The sequence below is a fragment of the Molossus molossus genome, unplaced genomic scaffold, assembly GCF_014108415.1.
Source record: "Molossus molossus isolate mMolMol1 unplaced genomic scaffold, mMolMol1.p scaffold_m16_p_2, whole genome shotgun sequence".
Taxonomy (NCBI): domain Eukaryota; kingdom Metazoa; phylum Chordata; class Mammalia; order Chiroptera; family Molossidae; genus Molossus; species Molossus molossus.
The window spans coordinates 131,860,059-131,872,304 of record NW_023425355.1 but is presented as its reverse complement, the minus strand read 5'-3'; positions in this window follow the sequence as shown (position 1 = coordinate 131,872,304).

Sequence of the window (12,246 nt, the reverse complement as noted above, 5' to 3'; positions counted from 1 at the left end):
CTGGGAGGATGAGTCATCGTCCTTATCCAGAGAGTTGCCCTTGAGGCCACACTGAGAAAACTTTCTCCCTCTTATTATATAGAACAGGCTCCAATCAGAAAGCAAAATAATCTGTTTATAGGAAAGTTTCCTACCTAGACAGAAAATGACACTTCAGAAATGCTGGAAAATAAATGCAAGGGGGATATAATATATTTTTTTTGAACCCAAATGCCCTACGAGGTAATACATCCAGTTAAAAATGCACTGAGCACCCACTAGATGGATGAATCTCTGTTAAGTGCAAGAGAAGCTACAGAATATAAGACAAGGTTCCTGCACCCTGGCCCCATACCTAGGGAAATCATTAGTTTAGTATTTTGATGATATTCAAGGATTTGAAGAATCTACATCAATGACTAGTTATAGAATCATACCACTCTCATGCTTGTATGTAAGTGGACAAATGTGGGGACACTTGATTCTATCTCTGTATTCTATACTCGTATGTCATTAACAGATTGGTGTGCTAGTCAGAATCCCTTTGAAGGCATTTTTCTGGGAACCCCCATTATTACAGCTCCTTCTTGGTATCACTTTTGGTAGCAAGAACAATGAGGCAGCAGGTGAATTACACAGGGAAAGCAGAAGTCACACACAGGAGGCCCAGCTAAGACTGAGGGATAAGCAGATGTGAAGTTAGTTGCAGGGAGTGGGAGGGAGCAGGACAGGCCTGAGGCTTGACTCTGGACTTCAAGAGCCTTGAACAGAAAACAAGCACAGCAAGTATCAATGATATTAGGTTCAGAAAGTCCAAGAAGGCATGCTAATCTCTGTAAGTAATAAAGCTTAGAGCAGCCAGGTGTGCCAGAATCCAGTCAGCATAAGATGCCAAGAGTATGGGATGCAGTAAAGAAGCTTGTGGAAAACTTACAAAAGTGTGGGGCACTGGGTGGGGCCAAACTCTGGAGCCCGGCAGTTTCAAAGCTTTATTCTACTAACTACTAGTGGCAAGTTATTTAAAATCTCTCTGCCTCGGGTTTCTCATTCGTAAATGAGAACAAATAATATGTTCTTTCCTCAATTCTAACATTACCCTGATTGTAAGATGCATCAGTCTTTTTACCATTTTATCTATTCTTAAAAATATTCAAAAAATGGATAATTCTAGGATATACACAAAAAAGAAAATTACAGCCCACTCCTACTTATGAAGATGATCACACACAAAAATTCTACATTAAGTACTAGCAAAAATTTCAACAATTTCAAATCTTATACAAAATGACAAGTAGAGTTTTTTACTAGAATGTACTATGACAACACAAATATGAAAAAAGGAGGGACATCTGTAATTTCAACAAAATAAATTTTAAAAAATAAAATAAAATTATTTATGTTTGTATGTGTATATGTGTGTGTGTCACATTGAAAAGTCAAAGAAGAAAAGCTAAATGTGTCAAAGAAACTTTTAATAAAATTTGGTATCTATTTCTGAGATATTTCTTGATAAACAAAAATGAAAAGAATGAGAGAGAGAGAACTTCCCATATGTTAAACACATCATAAAACTGCAACAATTAACACAATGTATTTGGCTCATAATATGCATTCCATAAATATTTTAATAAATACAACACAAATCAATATGTGGATCAATATAAAGGATGAATTTGTATTGAAATGAACCATAAAATATATGTGGGATATTTTTAATAAAAGGAAAACTTATCAAGCAGTTTACAATAGATGTGTGTTCAAAGGTCTATGGAACTATACAAATATATATACTAAATATATAAGGCAATTGCTAACAGAACTAAAATGAAAAATAAACAGCAATACAAAAATAGTTGTTGGACTTTAATACCCCACTCTCAACCATGCATTAATAAGAATTATTAAGACAGTGAATTAATAAGAAAACAGTAGATTTGAACAATACTACATAACAAGGAGACCTAACAAACATATACAAAACAGTCCATCCAACAGAAAAAGTATACATATTCTCAAGTGTATGTAGAACATTTTCTAGGATAGATAATAGGTTAGTCCATAAATTAAGTTACAACAAATTCAAGAAAAGAGAAGTTATATAAAGTATCTTTTCCTATCATGATAGTATGAAACTAGAAATCAGTAACAGAAGAAAACTGGAAATTTCACAGATATGTAAAAATAAAACAACTCAACCTGAACAACTAGTTGGTCAAAGCAGAAATCAAAAGGGAAATCAAAAATATCTTTAAACAAAAAGAAAACCCCAGAGCAAGTAGAAGGAAGGAAATAGTAAGGATCAGAGCAGAAATAAATGACATACAGTCCAAAAAAACAATTCAAAGGATCAATAAAACAAAGAGCAGGTTTTTTGAAAAGATAAACAAGATTGATGGACCCTTAGCTAGACTCACCAAGAAACAAAGAGAGAGAACCCAAATACACAAAATCAGAAATGAAAGAGGAGAGATAACAACTGACACCACAGAAATACAAAAGATCGTTAACAACTACTATGAACAATTATATGGCAAGAAATTCGACAATCTAAGCGAAATGGACAAATTTCTAGAAACACACAGCTTCCCAAAACTGGACCGGGAACAGATAGAAAACTTGAACAGACCAATAATAACAGAAGAAATTGAAGATGTAATCAAGACTCTCCCAGCAAACAAAAGCCCAGGCCCGGATGGCTTCACGGGGGAGTTTTACCGAACATTCAAAGAAGAACTAATACCCATTCTCCTCAAACTACTTCAAAAAATTCAAGAAGAAGGAAGACTTCCAAACTCGTTTTATGAAGCCAGCATAACTCTAATTCCAAAACCAGAAAAAGACACAACAAAGAAAGAAAACCACAGGCCAATATCCCTGATGAACATAGATGCCAAAATCCTGAACAAAATACTAGCAAATCGGATCCAGCAATACACCAAAAAAATTATCCACCATGACCAAGTGGGATTCATCCCAGGGATGCAAGGCTGGTACAATTTTCGCAAATCCATAAATGTGATACACCACATAAATAAAATGAAGAATAAAAACCACATGATAATATCAATTGATGCTGAAAAAGCCTTCGACAAAATCCAGGATCCATTTCTGATAAAAACGCTCAGCAGTGTGGGAATAGAGGGATCATATCTTGACATAATAAAGGCCATATATGAGAGACTTACATCCAACATCATACTCAATGGGCAGAAACTAAACGCATTTCCCTTAAGAACAGGAACAAGGCAAGGATGGCCACTTTCGCCACTCCTATTTAACATAGTACTGGAAGAATTAGCCACAGCAATCAGACAGGAAGAAAAAATAAAAGGGATCCAAATTGGAAAGGAGGAAGTAAAATTGTCATTATTTGCAGAAGACATGGTACTATACATAGAAAACCCCAAAGACTCCATCAAAAGTTTACTAAACTTAATAAATGAATTTGGCAAAGTAGCAGGATACAAAATTAACGTCAAGAAATCGATGGCATTCTTATACACCAGTGATGAACTCACAGAAAGAGAAACTAAGAAAACAATCCCATTTACAATTGCGGCAAAAAAATTAAGATACCTAGGAATAAACTTAACCAAAGAAATAAAGGACCTATTCGCAGAAAATTACAGGTCATTGAAAAAAGAAATAGAGGAAAATATAAAAAAGTGGAACCACATACCCTGTTCATGGATTGGGAGAATTAACATCATTAAAATGTCCATATTACCCAAAGCAATCTATAGATTCAATGCAATCCCCATCAAAATACCAACTGCATACTTCACAGAATAAGAACAATTACTTCCAAAGTTCATATGGCACCAAAAAAGGCCTCGAATAGCCACAGCAATCTTGAATAGAAAGAACAAAGTTGGAGGGATCACAATACCAGATTTAAAGTTATACTACAAAGCCACCATAATCAAAACAGCCTGGTACTGGCACAAGAACAGGTATATAGACCAGTGGAACAGAACAGAGAACCCAGAAATGGACCCAAGGCAATATGCTCAATTAATATTTGACAAAGGTGGCAAGAGCATACAGTGGAATAAAGACAGCCTCTTTAATAAATGGTGTTGGGAAAAGTGGACAGCTACATGCAAAAATGAAACTAGACCATCAACTGACACCCTGCACAAGAATAAACTCAAAATGGATAAAAGACTTAAATGTGACTCATGAATCCATAAAAATCCTAGAAGAAAATGTAGGCAACAAAATTTCAGACATCATACACAGCAGAATTTTCACTGATACATCACTTAAGGCAACAGAAACAAAGGGGAAAATGAACACATGGCACTACATCAAACTCAAAAGCTTCTTCACAGCAAAAGGAACAACCGTCAAAATGGAAAGGCAACCCACTCTATGGGAGAGCATAATTGGCAATGATACATCAGCTAAGGGGTTAATTTCCAATATATATAGAGTGCTCATACAACTCAACAAAAGTAAAACAAAGAACCCAATTAAAAAATGGGCAGAGGAACTAAATAGACACCTCTCCAAATGAGACATACAAATGGCTAAGAGACATATGAAGAAATGCTCAACATCACTAATCATCAGAGATATGCAAATTGAAACAACTATCAGGTATCACCTCATACCTGTCAGAATGGCCACCATCAACAAATCATCAAACAACAAGTGTTGGCGAGGGTGTGGAGAAAAGGGGACTCTAGTACACTGCTGGGAATGCAGACTGGTGCAGCCACTATGGAAAACAATATGGTGTTACCTCAAAAAGTTAAAAATTGATCTAACTGCCATTTGACCCAGTGATCCCACTTCTAGGAATATACCCTAAGAAGCCTAAAACACCAATCAGAAAGAGTATATGTACTCCCATGTTTGTAGCAGCACTATTTACAATAGCTAAGATCTGAAAACAGCCCAAAGGTCCATCAGTAGACAAATGGATAAAAAAGCTGTGGTACATATACACAATGGAGTACGATGCAGCTATAAGAAAGAAAGATCTCTTATCCTTTGAGACAACATGGAGGGACCTGGAGAGTATTATCCTAAGCGAAACATGCCAAACAGGGAAAGACAAGTATCATATGATCTCACTGATTTGTGGAATATAATGAACATAACAGTCTGAGAAATGGGGTAGTCCCAGAGACGTGGAAGTGGGGTACAGACTGACAATCCCCAGAAGAGGGTGTGGGGGAGAGATAAACCACAGAATTTATATGCATGTATGCATGAACAATGGACATGGATGACAAAGCTGGGGACAGGGCCGGGAGGGAAGTAAAAGGGGGTATCAGTGGGGGAAAAAGGAGAAACATCTGTAACAAAAATTAATTAATAAAAAAAAATATCTTTAACCCTGGCCAGTTTGGCTCAGCAGTTAGAGCATCAGCCCACCAACCAATGAGCCACTGTTCAATTCCAGTCAAGGGCATGTACTTACATTGTGGTTCATCCCTGGCCCTGGCCAGGGTCATGCAAGAGGCAACCAGTAAATGTGTCTCTCTCACATTAATGTCTCTCTCTCTTTCTCTCTCTCTCCCTCCCTCCCTCCCTCCCACTGTATCTGAAGATAAACAGAAAAATATCCTCAGGTGAGTATATATACACATATGTATGTATGTGTGTGTGTGTGTGTGTGTGTGTGTGTGTGTGTGTGTTTATCTTTAAACAAACAAAAATAAAAGCACAATATACCAAAATTTATGGGATGCAATAAAAGCAACATAATTTATAGCTTTAAATACATATGTTAAGAAATAACAAAGATCTCAAATAAAGAACCTAAAATATTAACAGAATGAAAGGAACTAGGAAAAAAAGAACTAAGTTCAAAGATAGCAGAAAAGGAAATAACAGATTAGAGTAGAAATAAATTAAATAGAGAATAGGTAAACAATAGAAAAATTAACGAAGAATTCGTTTTTTGAAAAGATAAAATTGACAAACCTTTTGCTAGACTAGCCAAGAAAATAAAGAGAGAGAGATAGAGAGGAGTCAAATGAATAAAATTACAAATGAAAGAGGAGACATTATAACTGATAGCACAGGAAAAGGATCAACAGACACTACTATGGATAATTTTATGCCAACAAACTGAACCTAGAAGAAATGCATAAATTCCTAGAAATATACAACCTATTAAGACTGAATCATAAATAAATAATCTGAACAGACCAATAATGAATAAGGAGACTGAACCAGTGATCAAAACCTCCCAACAAAGAAAAGCACAGAACCAAATGGTTTTATAGGTGAATTCCACCAAATATTTAAAGAAAAATTAACACCAATTCTTCTCAAACTCCTTTAAAAAACTGAGGACTCATTTTACAAGGTCAGCATTAGCCTGATACCAAAGCCAAATGAAGACACTACAAAGAAAATATAACTGCAGGCCAATATCCCTAATAAATATAGATATAATAATTCTCAACAGAGTATTAGTAAACCTAATTCAACAGTGCAACAAAAAGATGATACACAAAGATCAAATGGGATTCATCCCTGGGATGCAAGTATGGGTCAACATATGCAAACAAATAAATGTGATATATAATATTAATAGAATGAAAGAAAAATCATATAATAAATTTCCTCTAAGTGTAGAGACAAGACTTAGGTGTCCACTCTCACAACTCCTATTCAGTATCAAACTGGAAGTCAGAGCCAGAGCAATCAGGCAAGAAAAAGCAATAAAAAGTATCTAAATTAGAAAGGAAGAAGTTAAATTGTCTGTGTTGGCAGATGACCTATTTTGTATATAGGAAATCCTAACAACTTGACAAAAAAACTGTTAGAATCAATAAAGAAATTTAGTAAAGTTGCAGGGTACAAAATCAATATACCAAATCAGTTATACTTCTATACACTAACAATGAACTCTGAAAAAGAAATAACATAAGAAAAAACAATATTTAGAAATACTTTAACCAAAGAAGAGAACTATCAGTATAATGAAAAATAAAAGACATTGATGAAAGAAAATGAAGAAAACACATACATGTTCCATGTTTATGCATCAAGATAATTAATATTGTTAAAATGTCCCACACTACCCAAAGCCATGTATAGATCCAATGCAATCTCCATCAAAATTCTAATAGCATTCTTTTACAGAAATAGAAGAAGCATCATCAAGTTCATATGACACTACAAAAGACCCCAAATAGCTTAAGCAATCCTGGGAAATAACAAAGTTGAAGGCATCACACTTCCTGATTTTGAATTATACTACAAAGCTATACTAATCAAAACAGTGTGGTATTGGCATAAAAACAGACATAAAGATCAATAGAACAGAATCAAGAGCCTAGAAATAAAGCCATAACTATATGATCAAGTAATTTTTGATAAGAAAGTCAAGAATAGTTAATGGGAAAGTTATTCTCCTCAACAAATTGTATTGTGAAAACTGGATGTTCACATGCAAAAGAATGAAACTGGGCCTCTGTCTTAAAATTCTTGCAAAAATTACCTTGAAATGGCTTAAAGACTTAACTGTAAGACCTAAAACCATAAAAATCCTTGAAAAAATATAGGAAAAAAGCTCCTTGACACTAATATCGATCATGAATTTTTGGATATGACAACAAAAGCACAGTATCAAAAGCAAAAATCTACAAGAGGAACTGCATCAAGCTTAAAAGCATCTGCACAGCAAAAGATACAATCAAGAAAATGAAAATGCAACCTAGAGAATGGTAGAAAATATTTGTAAACCATATATCTGATATGGGGTTACTATCTAAAATATATAACTTATACAACTCAATAGCAAAAAATAATAATAATCATCTAATTTTAAAATGGGCAAAGGAGCTAAACAAACATTTTTCCAAAAATACACCAATGGTCAACAGGTATAGGAAAAGGTGCTCAACATCACTAATTATCAGAGAAATGTACACCAAAACCATAATGAGATATCACCCCCATCTATTAGAATGGTTTTTATCAAAACAAAAGAGGTAAGTGCTGATGAGGATGTGGAGAAAGGGGAACACTATGCACTGTTGGTAGGAATGTAAATTGGTACAGCCACTATGAAAAAGAGTAATGCGGTTCCTCAAAAAATTAAAGTACCATATGATACAGCAATTTCTCTTCTAAGTATATATCCAAAGGAAATAAAATCACTATCTCGAAGGATATTTACACCCCCATGTTCATTGCACCATTATTTATCATAGCCAAGATATGCAAACAATCTAAATGTCTGTTGATGTATGAATAAAGGAAGTGTGTGTGTACACAATGAAATATCATTACTTTTGCTGATGAGAATACTGTGGCATGGAGTTATTAAGTAATTGCCTAAAGTCACAAAAAGGATATAATATTATTAGATTGTGATCCAGTTTGCAGCTTTGTCTCCTGACTACAGAGAGCAATGCTGAGGAGAGAGAGAGAAAATGCAATTAAATAATGTCAAGGCTGGTAAGCTTGGAGATAATCTTATTGATTATTTGTTTTCTTCTTTATTCTTTTGTGAATGTCTAAAATTTCTATTTGTTGACTGCTTTAGGAATGAGAATGATAAAAGAACACTCAGATGTTACCAGCATGTATTATATCAACTCATGTTTCAGACTGAGATTTGACTTGTTTATAATTCTGCACTTATGCATAATTTATTCTGCATTACCTAAAGATATGTTAGTTTTTCTATTGTTTCCCATGGGAAAGAGAAAAATATATTTCCCACTTCATTAAGTTATGCTCCTGATTTTCTCATCAGAATGCCTGACAGATAATAATTGTAGCTATTCATAGATCCATGCATTTACTATACTAATACCCAGTGTACTGAATGTAGGACATTTGTGGTGTAAGATAACAAGTTAATGAGGTTTTTCTCCCGAGTAGCTGGCATCAGGTCCAGTAAACATTATCTATTTTTGCACAAAGCAGAACACATAGTAGGCATGCGATACCTATAAACAAAATAATACAGAAATAAAGCCCTCTAAACTTCAACTTGGGATTTCAGCCATGTTTCATCATTTAAAAATGGCAATAGTATTTCATTCCACAAATATTTCTGAGCATAGGCTCTGCACCAGGGTTAGAGAAGCAACAGTGAAACAAAGCCGAGGTCTCTGCCTTCACAGGGTTTATCAGCAATTCAAACCCTACAACAGGAATCAGAAAGCTATGGCAGGCAAGCCAAATCCAGCACACTCTTTTTGTATATCCCATGAACTCAGACTAATTTTTTAGTGGTTAAATCCCTGAAAAAAAGGTAAAAAGGAGAAGAATATTTCATGAAACTTAGAAAATATATGGAATTCAAATTGTGCCCAAAAATCCATTTTTATTGGAACACAGCCACACCAATTTGTTTACATATTGCCCATGGCTGTTTTTACTTTACAGAGTTGAGTAGCTGGGACACAGATCATGTGGCCTGCAAAGCGTCAAATATTTGGGATCTGACGCTTTACAGGAAAGGTTTGATGACCCCTCCATCTATTTTAATGAAAGACCTTTGAGGCCTGAGTCTTTGGCAGAGAGAGAGAGAGAGAGAGAGAGAGAGAGAGAGAGAGAGAGAGAGAGAGAGAGAGAGAGAGAGAGAAAGAAATGAAAGAAAGAAAGAAAGAAAGAAAGAAAGAAAGAAAGAAAGAAAGAAAGAAAGAAAGAAAGAAAGAAAGAAAGAAAGAAAGAAAGAAAGAAAGGTAATGTAGTACATGGAGTGCTAACCCTGCTTCTCAGACTTTCTGATGCACACAAATCCCCTAGGGATCTTGTTAAAATGCAGATTCAGATGTAGCTTTGGCTAGAATACAGATTCTGTGTTTCTAACACCTCCCAGGTAGGGATTTCTAGCTAGGTCTGGAGACTGGGTCCTTTAAATCACTTCAAGAACTTGAGTCAAAGAGGAAAAATATATCACAGCAGAAAAATGTCGCTTCAGAACCGAGCTTAATGCAATTGATGATTTTCTGTCACAGGTTATCATTGTGGGGAAGATAAGTGACAGATATGTAAATTTCACTGCTCAATTGACTTTTGTCATCATGCTTTCTTAGCAGAGCTAAGGTGAACCATTTTCCAAAGAGTCAATAGGGATTGCAGCTGTTTATTTGTCACTATTAGCTATTTGTAAAGTGAACATGGGGAAAACTAATATTTGTGGCTGAATTTTGTTCAGAGAAAATGAAAAAAGACAAACTTATACAAACACTATTAATTTTTGAAATAACTTTTTGCATCTTTCATAAGAATGGAATATTAATTATCTAGTTTTACGTCCTCTCATTAATCTTTATTAACAAAAAGATGATTAAAAGCTCTCAGAACATACTGCCCAAATTTTGAAGCTTGATTATTTACTGTCAACACTCTGATTAAAAAACAAAAACAAAAGCTATATGCTCAATATAAAGTGGAGCAACTAGAATCCTCATGCACTGCTGGTGGGTATGTAAGTTGGCATAACCACTTTGAAAAACAGTTAGCTAGTATCTACCAAAGCTGAATATGTGTGGTTCCTTATGACTCAATAATTCTGCTTCTAGTATATACTCAACAGAAATACATGCATATTGTCTATTAAAAAAACTTTTAAAAGCATTTTTATTGCAGCATTATTCTTAACAAACTCAGCAAACAAAAACTCATAGAAACAGACAAGAGTATGATAGTTACCAGAGGAAAAGGGGTGGAGCCATAGTAAAGGTTAAAAGGGAGTCAAATATATGGTGATGGAAGATTTGACTTTGGGTGGTAAACACACAATATAATATACAGATGATGTATTATAGAATTGTGCACTTGAGACCTGTATAATTTTATTAACCAATGTCACCCCAATACATTTAATTAAAAAATAGAAATAGAAAATGAAAAAAAAAATCCCAGGTTGCTATCACCTGGAGAAATCTGGGCTACATTTAAACATAGCAAAATGAAAAGAGAACTCACTGTATCGGAGAATATATTTGCCAATGATACATCTGATAATGGGTTAATTTACAAAATATATTAAGAACCTATACAACTCAACATCAGAAGACAAACAATCCAATTAAAAATGGACGAAGGACCTGAATAGACACTTCTATAAAGAGGACATATAGATGATCAAGAGACATATGAAAAAATGCTCAAGGTCACTAATTATCAGAGAGATGCAAATAAAAACTACAATGAGGTATTATCTCACACCTGTCAGAATGGCTACCATCAGTATCAACAAACAAGTGCTGGCGAGGATGTGGAGAAAAGGGAACTCTAGTGCACTGTTGGTGGCAAAGCAGACTAGTGCAGCCACTGGGGAAAGCAGTATAGAGTTTACTCAAAACATTAAAAATGGTCCTGGCCGGTTTGGCTCAGCAGTAGAGTGTTGGCCCTCAGACCAATGAGTCTCGGGTTTGATTCTGGTCAGGGCATGTACCTTGGTTGTGGTTCGTCCTCAGCCCTGGTCAGGGTCATGAGGGAGGCAACCAGTTGATGTGTCCCTCTCATGTTGATGTTCTTTCTCTCTCCCTTTCTCTCCTTCCCACTCTATCTGAAGACAAATAGAAAAATATCCTCAGGTGAGGATTTTAAAAATGATAAAAAATGGAACTGCCTTATGACCAAGAAATTCCAATTCTGGGAATATATCCTAAGGATCCCGAAACACCAATCAGAAAGAATATATGTACCTCTATTTTCATAGCAGCACTATTTACAATAGCTAAGATCTGGAAACAGCCCAAGTGCCCATGAGAAGATGAGTGGATAAAAAAGCTGTGGTACATTTACACAATGGAATACCATGCAGCTGTAAAAGAGGAAGATATTTTACCCTTTGAGATGGCATAGAAGGACTTGGAGAGTATTTTTCTAAGAGAAATAAGCCAGAGAAAGACAAATACCACATGATCTCACTAATATATGGAATTTAATGAACAAAATAAACTGACAAACAAAATGGAACTACAAGTATGGATACATGGAACAGACTGTCTGGTGCCCAAGTGAAGGGGGTTGGGGGTGACTGAATAAAGAAGGTGAAGATATTAGCTAAAGAATATATATGCATACCCCATGGACACCAACAATAATTTGGTAAAGACCAAGGAAGGGGTAGGCGGTTGAGGGTAGAGGTGGGCTGGTTGGGGGAGGGGGACTCCTGCAATAATGACAACACTAAAAAATTTTTAATAAAAATAAATAAATTTTAATTTGTAACTTTTGGTTAATCCTCACCAGAGGATATTTTTTCTATTGATTTTTAGAGAGAGTGGAAGGGAGGGAAGAAGGGATGAGGGGAGAGAGAGAGAAGCATTG